The 9565-nt window shown below is 35.0% G+C and overlaps 1 pseudogene; it reads right to left on the bottom strand.

The window, feature by feature from the left end:
* Positions 1-5128: 5128 nt before the first annotated feature.
* Positions 5129-7004, bottom strand: LOC102481736 (atlastin-2 pseudogene; annotated as a pseudogene).
* Positions 7005-9565: the final 2561 nt, after the last annotated feature.

Below are 9565 nucleotides of genomic sequence, written 5' to 3'. Positions count from 1 at the left end.
TCAAATAATGCAGCTTTGCTTAAACCCATTTGATCAGTGTATTTAATGAATGAGCTTAATAATGATATTAGTGTAAATATTTTTTGAAAAGTGTTTAATTTCTCTATACTCTGCTATGAATTTACATTTTGGAAGTCAAAGAAAAACTGACTTTTTAAACTCATCCTCATGAATTCTTTCATTATTATGGAGACCTACAGTGGTAGTTTGATGACTTTAATGTGTATTTAAATGCTGGTAGAGGATCTGGATCTGGTTCCCTTACCCATCAGGATATGAGGCTAGCCCTAGCAAGAAATCATTTTAATAGGAAAGTTTTAACATTTGACCCAAGATAACCTGGGTCATTTGTTAGACATTGCTTTAGTGTGAAAACTATCAATTTGTCATATAATGAAAGTATACACAAATACATAGAAGCATGCATATTTAGATAAGCATGTATGCCACATAAATGTGTATAACCAAACACACACATACACATTCACACACACACACACATACATATTGTTAGCCATTACAATCACTAGAAGCAAACAAAATTTTAAGAAATGTAAGCAATGTTATCTGTTGATAATAATGTGTTTGGTATCTTCAACAGCACTGGATGAAGTATATTCATGTTGGGTAAATTCACTTTACAATATAAGTGAGGTATAATGATTGAATGTATAAAATAAATTAAAATTTAAAAATTAAAAAAAGAAGTGGAAGCAATGTGCAATGCTTGTTTAAAGGCAAATTCTTTGACCAACACCCTCCACAACTCCTTAAAAATAAGTCTTTGAAGGATCAAAAGGTAGAAAAAAAAGGAGAAGGTATTCTTTTTCAAAATTCTGTTTAAAATTTACCTCTAAAATATTAAATTACATTTAAAGATATATATTTAAGGATCTATGTACATGGAAGTGCATGCTTCATTCAAGACCTTATGAACAGGCATAGTATAGCCACAGAGAACAGGAAAAACTTTGTCATTCATTTGCATATATTTTTTTCATCTGCCCCTTTGACCTAACTCTTGATGTCACATCTTATGTCTTCGTGACCACTCCCCCCAAGCTTCTCCCTCATGTCTTTGAAAATGGTATTAATCTCATGTTTGTACATATTTCTATGATTTTAATCCTAAGTACACTATCAAACATAATTCATAATTAATTTACTGTTTTTTTTCCTTCATAACTATAAGATAGCAAAATTATACTAGCCTTTCTGGTCCATTAGGATCCTCCCTTTCTGGCCTGGCCCAAAATATAAAATAGTTTGGGAAGTAGAATCAACCAACCAACTTTTTAGGACTGCCCTTGATTTTACAAGTAGTACTTTGTTTTGATTTGGGTTTTGATTTTTTTTTCCTGTTACATATTTACTGTCTCTTTACAAAGATGAAAAACATATTGCTTGCTTTATCCTGGTAGAAGCAACAATATGCTTTCTCTGTCATGCCTTGGTGTTTTGCTCTCTGTCCAATTTAATATCAGAAATGTTATTTCTTGGCATCTTGCTTGATTAAGACACTATGCAGTGTATCCTAGATGGGAAACTACATTTAGCGTGTTGTGATGATGCTCAGGGAATGAGTGTTAGGTAATATTAAAAAAAAAAAAATTGCAGGAGAAAAAAAAATGCACATTTGATGACTGCAGCGAGCTGTATGGGCACAGCTGGGTACTACTTTATAGTATGTTCATTCTGCTCACTGGGGTTTATGCCTAGGGTCAGATTTGGGTACATGTATGGGTATGTGTCAGCTGTGCTAGCTATTGGATATATTTAGACTAATTAAGCTCATTGGCAGAACAAATGAATGGGGGGGGCGGAAGGCATGGAGGGCAACCATGGATGCCAGGGACAATGGAGGAGGAAGATGGGACATAGCAGAGGGTGGGGGATGGGGATTGAACCAATGCACAGTGTATTTTGGATGGAAAATTCATTTGTGTGCTGTGATGGTGTATAGTGAATTAATAAAAAAAAAAAAGAAAGAAAAAAAATTGGATTAAATATGTGAATTAATTTGGTTAGAATTGACATTTAAATTATATTGAGTCTTACGATCCAAGAACATAGGAAGCCTTTTCATTTTTCAGTATGTGTGTCATACTCACTTTCTCTTTTTTAGCTTTTCATTGTTCTCCTTGTAGAAGTCTTTCACCTCTTTGGTTAAATTTATTCCTAGGTATTTATATTATTTTATTTTTGTGGTTATTGAACATGGGATTGCTTTCTTCAGTTCTACTCCAGTCTGTTGATTGTTGGTATATAAAAACTATTTCTGTATATTTATTTTGTACCTTTCTACTTTATTGAATTCATTTGTCAATCCTAGGAATTTTTTTGAGGAATCTTTTGGATAGTCTATGTACATAGTCAAATCATCTGCAAATAGAAATTATTTTATTTCTTCTATGCCTACTTGAATGCCTTCTATCTTACTCTTTTGTCTGATTGCATTGGCTAGAACTTCCAGCACTTTACTGAAAAGAAGTGGAGATAGTGGACAGCCATGTATTGTTCCAATCTTTAGAGAAAGGCTTTCAGCTTTTTCCCATTTAGTATAATGTTAGCTATGGACTTACATAGATTTTATTTTGTTGAGGAGTATACATTCTATACCTACTTTGCTGAGAGTCTTAATCATAAATAGATGTTCTATATTATTATTTGCCTTTTTTGCATCAATTGACATGATCATATGGTTTTTATCTCTCCTCTGTTAATGCAATATATTACATTTATTATTTTGCATATGTTGTACCATCCTTGCATCCTAGCATAAAATCTACCGGAACATGGTATGTAATTGGTCTATTGTTGTTAGATTTGATTTGATAGCATCTTGTTTAGAATTTTTGCATCTGTATTCATTAGGGATATCAGTCTGTATTTTTGTTTTTTATTATATTCTTGTCTACTTCGGGAATCAAGATGACAGAGGCTTCATAAAAAATTTTGATAGGGTTCCTTAATCTTGGATTTTTAGAAATAGTTTGAGGAGAATTGGGGTTAGCTCTTCTTTAAAATTTTGTAGAATGATCAAAGGTGAGAGGGAGGGAATCAAAGGAAAAAAAGAAAGAAAGCAGCTAAGAAATACAAAATGGAATATTATCTGTAAATAATAAAATAATAAGTATTATAATTACTTTGACTGGGCTAATATTCAGTGCATTCTGGAGGGGATAATTCATTTGGTATGTTGTAATGATATACAGTGAATGAATATAAAATAAATAAATAATATGTCACTTAAACTTTTTTAAATAGTTTAAAAAGTTTTGTAGAATTCAGAAGTGAAGCCATCAGAACCTGAGTGGGAGACTATTACTGATACCATCTCATTGCTTAAAACTGGTCTATTCAGGATTTCTATTGGGGTGTCAGAAAAGTCATGACATATTTTTTCTATGCAAAAATGAGTAATGTTTTTTTTTTTCCTTTCTTTTTTTTTTTTTTCTTTTTAAGAGGTTTTTGCTATAGGGCACATGCACTTGGCAGAAAGACAGAGAGAGACAGAGAGACAGAAAACAAGAAATCACCTCCCAGGGGAGATGGCCATGCCATGATCCCTTCTCCTCCATTCTACTCTCGGGATCTTGGGCACACACGCACATGTGCCAGGCGTGAGTTCAAGCCACTGAGTCCAGGACTTGAACCACAGTTGACTCCATGGGAGTCCAGTGACATAGCCATTATGCTAACCAATGGTCCCAGGTAATGAATATTTTGACAACCCAGTATTTCTTCCTGGTTCAATCTAGGCAAATTACATCTCTCCAGAAATTTACTCACCTTATTTAGATTTTCTTGTTTATTGGTATATAGTCACTTGGATTATTTTCTCAAGATCTTTTGTATTTCTGTTGTTTGTTTCATTTCTGATTTTATTTATCTGGTTCTTTTTCTGTTCTTGACTAGTCTAGCTAACACTGCATCAATTTTGTTTATTCTCTCAAAAAAATTAGGTTTTATTTCTTTATTTTTATATAGCTCTTTTATTCTCTATTTCATTTATTTCGGCTCTCATCTTTATTATTTCTCTTCTTATGATATTTAGGGGGTTGTTGTTGCTTTTTCCAATTCTTGAGATGCATTGTTAGGTTATTTATTTGCCCTCTCTTTCTATTTTTTTTTTTCTTGTGAGCACTAATTGCTATGAACTTCCTTCTTATGAGTATTTTTGCTGTGTCCCAAAGATTATGGAGAGATGCATGCTCATTATTTTTGGTTTCAATAAACTTTTGATTTCAGTCTTAATTCCTTCAGTAGTTTTGAAGTCATTCAGGAGTAAATTGTTTAGTTTCCATGTATTCATGTGTTTTTGAGGGATATTTCCATAGTTAATTTAAGTTTAATTTCATTAAGGTCTGAAAAAGATATTGTATATAGTTTCTATAATTTTAAATTTGTAAAGGCTTGTTTTGTGTCCTATCATGTGGTCAGTCCTTAAAAATGTTCCATATGGGAATGAGAAAATTATGTATTTTTTTTTTTTTTGGAGAGATTTTCACTGTAGGGCGTGTGCGCTCGCCAGACAGACAGAGAGAGACATAGAGACAGAAAGCGAGAAATCACCCCCCAGGGGGGATGGTCACGCCGCAATCCCTTCTCCTCAATTCTCCTCTTGGGATCTTGGGCAAGCACGCACACGCGCCCGGCGTGAGTTTTTTAAGCCACCGGATCCGGGACACGAACCGCGGTCGACCACGTGGGAGTCCAGCGACATAGCCATTACACTAACTGCTGGTTCCCAAAATTATGTATTTTGTGGTTGCTGGATAAAGTGTTCTATAAATATCTGTCAGATCCACTGGGTTTATGGTATCGTGTAGTTCCTATGTCTCTTTGTTTATATTTTGTCTAGATGATTTGTCCAGTGGTAACAGTGGGGTGCTGAAATCCTCAACAATGAGTTGTTGCAATCTCTCTTTTCTTTAGGTATTGCACTCATGCTTGGGTGCATTGGTGTTGGATGCAAAAATATTTTTAATTGTTATATCTACTTAGTAAATTAATTATTATAGTGCTATAGTGTCCTTTGTCTTCTTTTTACAGTTCTTGTCTTAAAGTCTATTTAGTCTGGTATCAATATTTGTTTGTTTGTTTGTCTGTTTTAGGAGATGAAATGTCAGTCTGTCTTTAATCTGGCATGATGAGACATCTGGTCAGTCAGGCCTGCTTTGATAGAGTTTGTTACAGACTGTCTTATGTTTTCCTCCATCAAATTATCACTCAGAGCCTTCAATATCTGCTCCCATAGTGTTTCAGCAATCTGATCACAATCATTGTTCCAATTTATCTGAACTCCCCAGAGTATTTAAAATATGCCCATCTACAAAGAGACATCAGTGCTAACCCCATGACAAGGCTACACAAGACAGCAATAGATTTAGGCCAATGAAGCCAGTCAGTTTTGAGATTATATACATAGTAAACAGACCGCGGACAGGGTAGCAGGAGTACTAACAACATAGAAGATATTTTTGCAATTGTGCTTTGTAAAATTTGCATAGGTTTCCTCAATTTCAGCTTCAAGCTAGTCCTGCTATAAATGGCAGAACTGATCTCTGCCCCCTTTTTTTTTACAGAATAAAACTGTTTGATAGCCACTTCCTTGAGATCAAGGTGTTTTTGCTCCAGATCTGAAGGTGCAATATAAACCTTGTCCCCACCACGTATCTGTTCCATACTTTTGCAATTGGTATCTCTTGCTCACACTACTACAGTAAGAGTATTAGCTTCAGCTATTGCCTGAAGCGAGGACTTTGGACGTGGAAGCTCCTCTCTTTGATAAACTTTAATGTAAGCCTTAAAATATTCTACAAGATCTCTATAAGTGACTTCAGATCACTTAATTCTTTTTCTACCAAATTCTCAGGGGCAAGCAGCAATGGAACTAGAATTTGAAGCTCTCATTTAAAGTCTTCAGCAATATCTTTCATTCTCCCATCAAAACTAGGATTAGTTGCAACTTTAAGAACAGGATATGGCAAAAGGATGCAGTCAAGATTTGAGAAATAATTATTAATGTGCTTCCTTACATTCTGTAGCTCTTCATGTTGATTTTGTTTTATCTGCAATCTCTTTCAAGGAATTGTTTTCCACCTTCCAAACCATAAGAATGTTTATAATAACTCCAATCTTGAATCAAAAACATTAAAGTATGAAATGGTTTCTTTTTGTTTTTTTAAGAGGTTTTTGCTATAGGGCACATGCGCTCACCAGACAGAGAGTGACAGAGAAACAGAAAGCAAGAAATCACTCCCCAGGGGGGATGGCCACGCGGCAATCCCTTCTCCTCCATTCTCCTCTTGGGATCTTGGGCACACACGCACACACACCCGGCATGAGTGGGAGTCCAGTGATATAGCCATTATGCTAACTGCTAGTCCCATAAAGTATGAAATGGTTTCTGATAGATTTCTTCCATTGCAAGTCTTCCATACTCTGTAAATAATTACAAGTGTTGGAAATCATCTCCTTGAATATTCAGAGACAAATTATATACCTGGACAGAGCTAGTCATAGTGCTCAGAGCAAACACTGTCTCACAGTCTTTGGTAGTTGGCTTGCTATCAAAGGCACCCTGGCTATCCGTTAGCAGCACAGCCACTTTTGTTTCATTAGGTCTATCTATCATAAATACTTTATTTCAAACTTGAATGCCTGTTGTTTCTCTTTCATAACCACCTTGCCATGTAAAGTCAGTCAGGGGTTCGTTGTTTCCACCAATCCAATTTTGAGAATCCTTGTTATACATACATCTAAGCATGAAGTTCAGTGGAAATGATTTCCCTTTATTAAAAGCTCCTGCCATGGATACCACAACTATGTTAAGATGTTGTATGTGTTCCTGTAGCAGTATCTTCTTCAAAGCTGCTTCATCAAGCTTAAAGTTATGGTCATCTTTATGAGCAAGAACAATCTGTACTGGATGGTGTATCTATAACCTCATCAGAGTTTACCAGGTTATCATCTTTGTAATTCTCAGCTAGGGAGGTCATGAATGAGATCATTTAAAATGAACTCCTCCCCTTATTTAATTTGCTTAATTTCAAATGAATTGGGTTTCTTTCTTTCTTTCTTTCTTTTTTTTTTTTTTTTTGAGAGATTTTTCACTATAGGGCACGTGCGCTCACCAGACAGACAGAGAGAGACAGACAGAAAGCGAAAAATCACCCCCCAGGGTGGATGGTCACGCCGCAATCCCTTCTCCTCCATTCTCCTCTCGGGATCTTGGGCACGCACGTACACGCGCCCGGCGTGAGTTTTAAGCCACCGGGTCTGGGACATGAACCGCGGTCGACTACGTGGGAGTCCAGCGACATTTTCCGCTGTTTGTTGGGCCTTTTTTTTTTTTTTTTTTTTTGAAGACATTTTTGCTATAGGGTGTATGCACTCACCAGAGAGACAGAGAGACACAAAGTGAAAAATCATCCCCCATGTTAGAGAGGCACCCCATAATCCCTTCTTCTCCATCCTCCTCTTGAGATTTTGGGCATGCATGCACATGCGCCAAGTGTGAGGTTTTGTTTTTGTTTTTGTTTTTTTCATTTTTCCATTTTTCCACATTCATTTACTTTACATATCAAAATATTTTAACTCATACTCCATAGTTCTTGAAGTTAATAAAAAACTAAAATTTCAAAATACTGAATTTTAAAGATAATGTTCAAAATATTTCTTATAATTTTTGTGTAATTTTATTTGTGACTCTTATAATAACAGAAACAGTAGGGTTTTAAATACTTCTGAGAAAATGTTTACATGTCAACTACTCAAATTGTTGAAAACCAAATGCCGAGCACACTAGTCACACATAAACATTCTCAATTCAGCCCTGCCCGAATATTCTGTGATATGCCATCTGCTAGCAAAGATCAGTCTCTTTTTCTTCTTTCAAAGTCTTTCTCAAAATAATCCTCTGATGTGGTTGCTCTTTTGCAATCTCTACTGATTACAACACAGGGCTGGAAAAGTCCAGGTTATTTTACGTTATAAATTCCTTCATATACCTTCTTTAATCCTCTCTGTCAGGCAAAACTATTTATGGTACCAGGCCATCTTTCTAAGAGCTTCTGTTAGCTTACTGATATCAATATTGCATCTGGGGCTTTTTTACATTTCTGCTTACTTGCATGATGTTTTTCAGTTCTTCACTTTCAGTCTATATGTTTTTATCAGAGAGATGTGATTTCTGTAAACAGCACATAGAAGGCTCCTGCCATTTTTATCCATTCAGCCAATCTATGACTTTTAACTGAAGAATTTAATCTATTAACATTCGATGAATTATTGATATTTGTGAACTTATATCTACAATGTCGTCAGTCATTTTCTAAATTGTTTTGTGCTCTTTTATTTCTATTTGTTTCTTTTTTTTAACTTAATGTAGAATTCCCTTAAGTCTTGAAGAGCTGATTTAGTGTTTGTAAATAGCTTCAGTTTTTATTTACCTGAAAATTATTTTATTTCTCCTTCTCAATTTGAAAAATAATCTGGCTAAGTACAGTATCCTTGACTGAAAGATTTTTCTTTCAGTGTTTTAAATATGTCTTTCTATTATATCCTGGCTTCCATTGTTTCAGTTGAGAGGTCTGAAGTTATTTTGACAGGGTAGCCTTTGTAAACAAATTGACACTTCACTCTTGCCATTTTTTTAAAGAATACTGTCTATGTCTTTGGTTTTTACCAATTTTTCTGTGATGTGCCATAGAGATATCTTCTTATGTTGATTCTATTTAGTGTTCTTTGTATTTCTTGCATCTGGATGCCATTATATTTCTCTAGATTTGAATAGTTTTCAGATGGTATTTTATGAAAGAGACTTTATGTTCACCTTCTGGAATATTCATTATGTAGATATTTAGCCACTTAATGATGTCTAGAATTTCCTGTATGTTGTCTTCATTTTTAATGATTATTATTTTTTATTCTTTTTGGTGCTTTGGACTAAGTCAGAGGTTTTTATCTCAGCCACCGGAATTTTTTTTTGCATAGTTTAATGTGCTGTTAATACTTTCAAAGGAGATTTTTATTTCCTATATTGTATCCTTCACCTCTAGAAGTTCTCTTTATTCTTTTTTAGAATGGATGTCTCTTTCTAGAATTCTTCTTATCATGACATGATTTTCCTCCTTTTAGAATTGATTGTCCATTTTCTCTTTCATCTCATCGAGTTTTGTTTTGACGAATATTCTGAACTTTTTTCTGACATTTCTTTAATTCCTTGTATGTTATCTGTTCTTGGTGAATTTGGAAGTTTTTTTTAGTCATATTGCTTGTATCTTTGTGTTGATTTTTAGGCCCGTTGTGAAGTATTCACTTATTCGTAATTTTTGGAGTAGGTTCTGTTGTGCCAAGGAGGAAAAACAGCTGGATCCCGGGTGTACCCCTAGCAACGTGGTTCAGGAGGAGCCAGTGACCAACCATGTCTTCCAGATCAGAGAAGAGCTTGAGTAGACTGTACATAATACAATTCAGGGAGGTCTGTGAGAGTAGTGTCATTTGTAGCATCAGTCGGAACAGGTAACCATTCCCCTGGACTTGAGATTGATAGGAAGGA

The sequence above is a fragment of the Tupaia chinensis genome, unplaced genomic scaffold (genome assembly GCF_000334495.1).
Source record: "Tupaia chinensis unplaced genomic scaffold, TupChi_1.0 Scaffold000046_2, whole genome shotgun sequence".
Taxonomy (NCBI): domain Eukaryota; kingdom Metazoa; phylum Chordata; class Mammalia; order Scandentia; family Tupaiidae; genus Tupaia; species Tupaia belangeri.
Note: the sequence above shows the minus strand (reverse complement) of the source record. Positions and strands in the feature narration are given on the sequence as shown.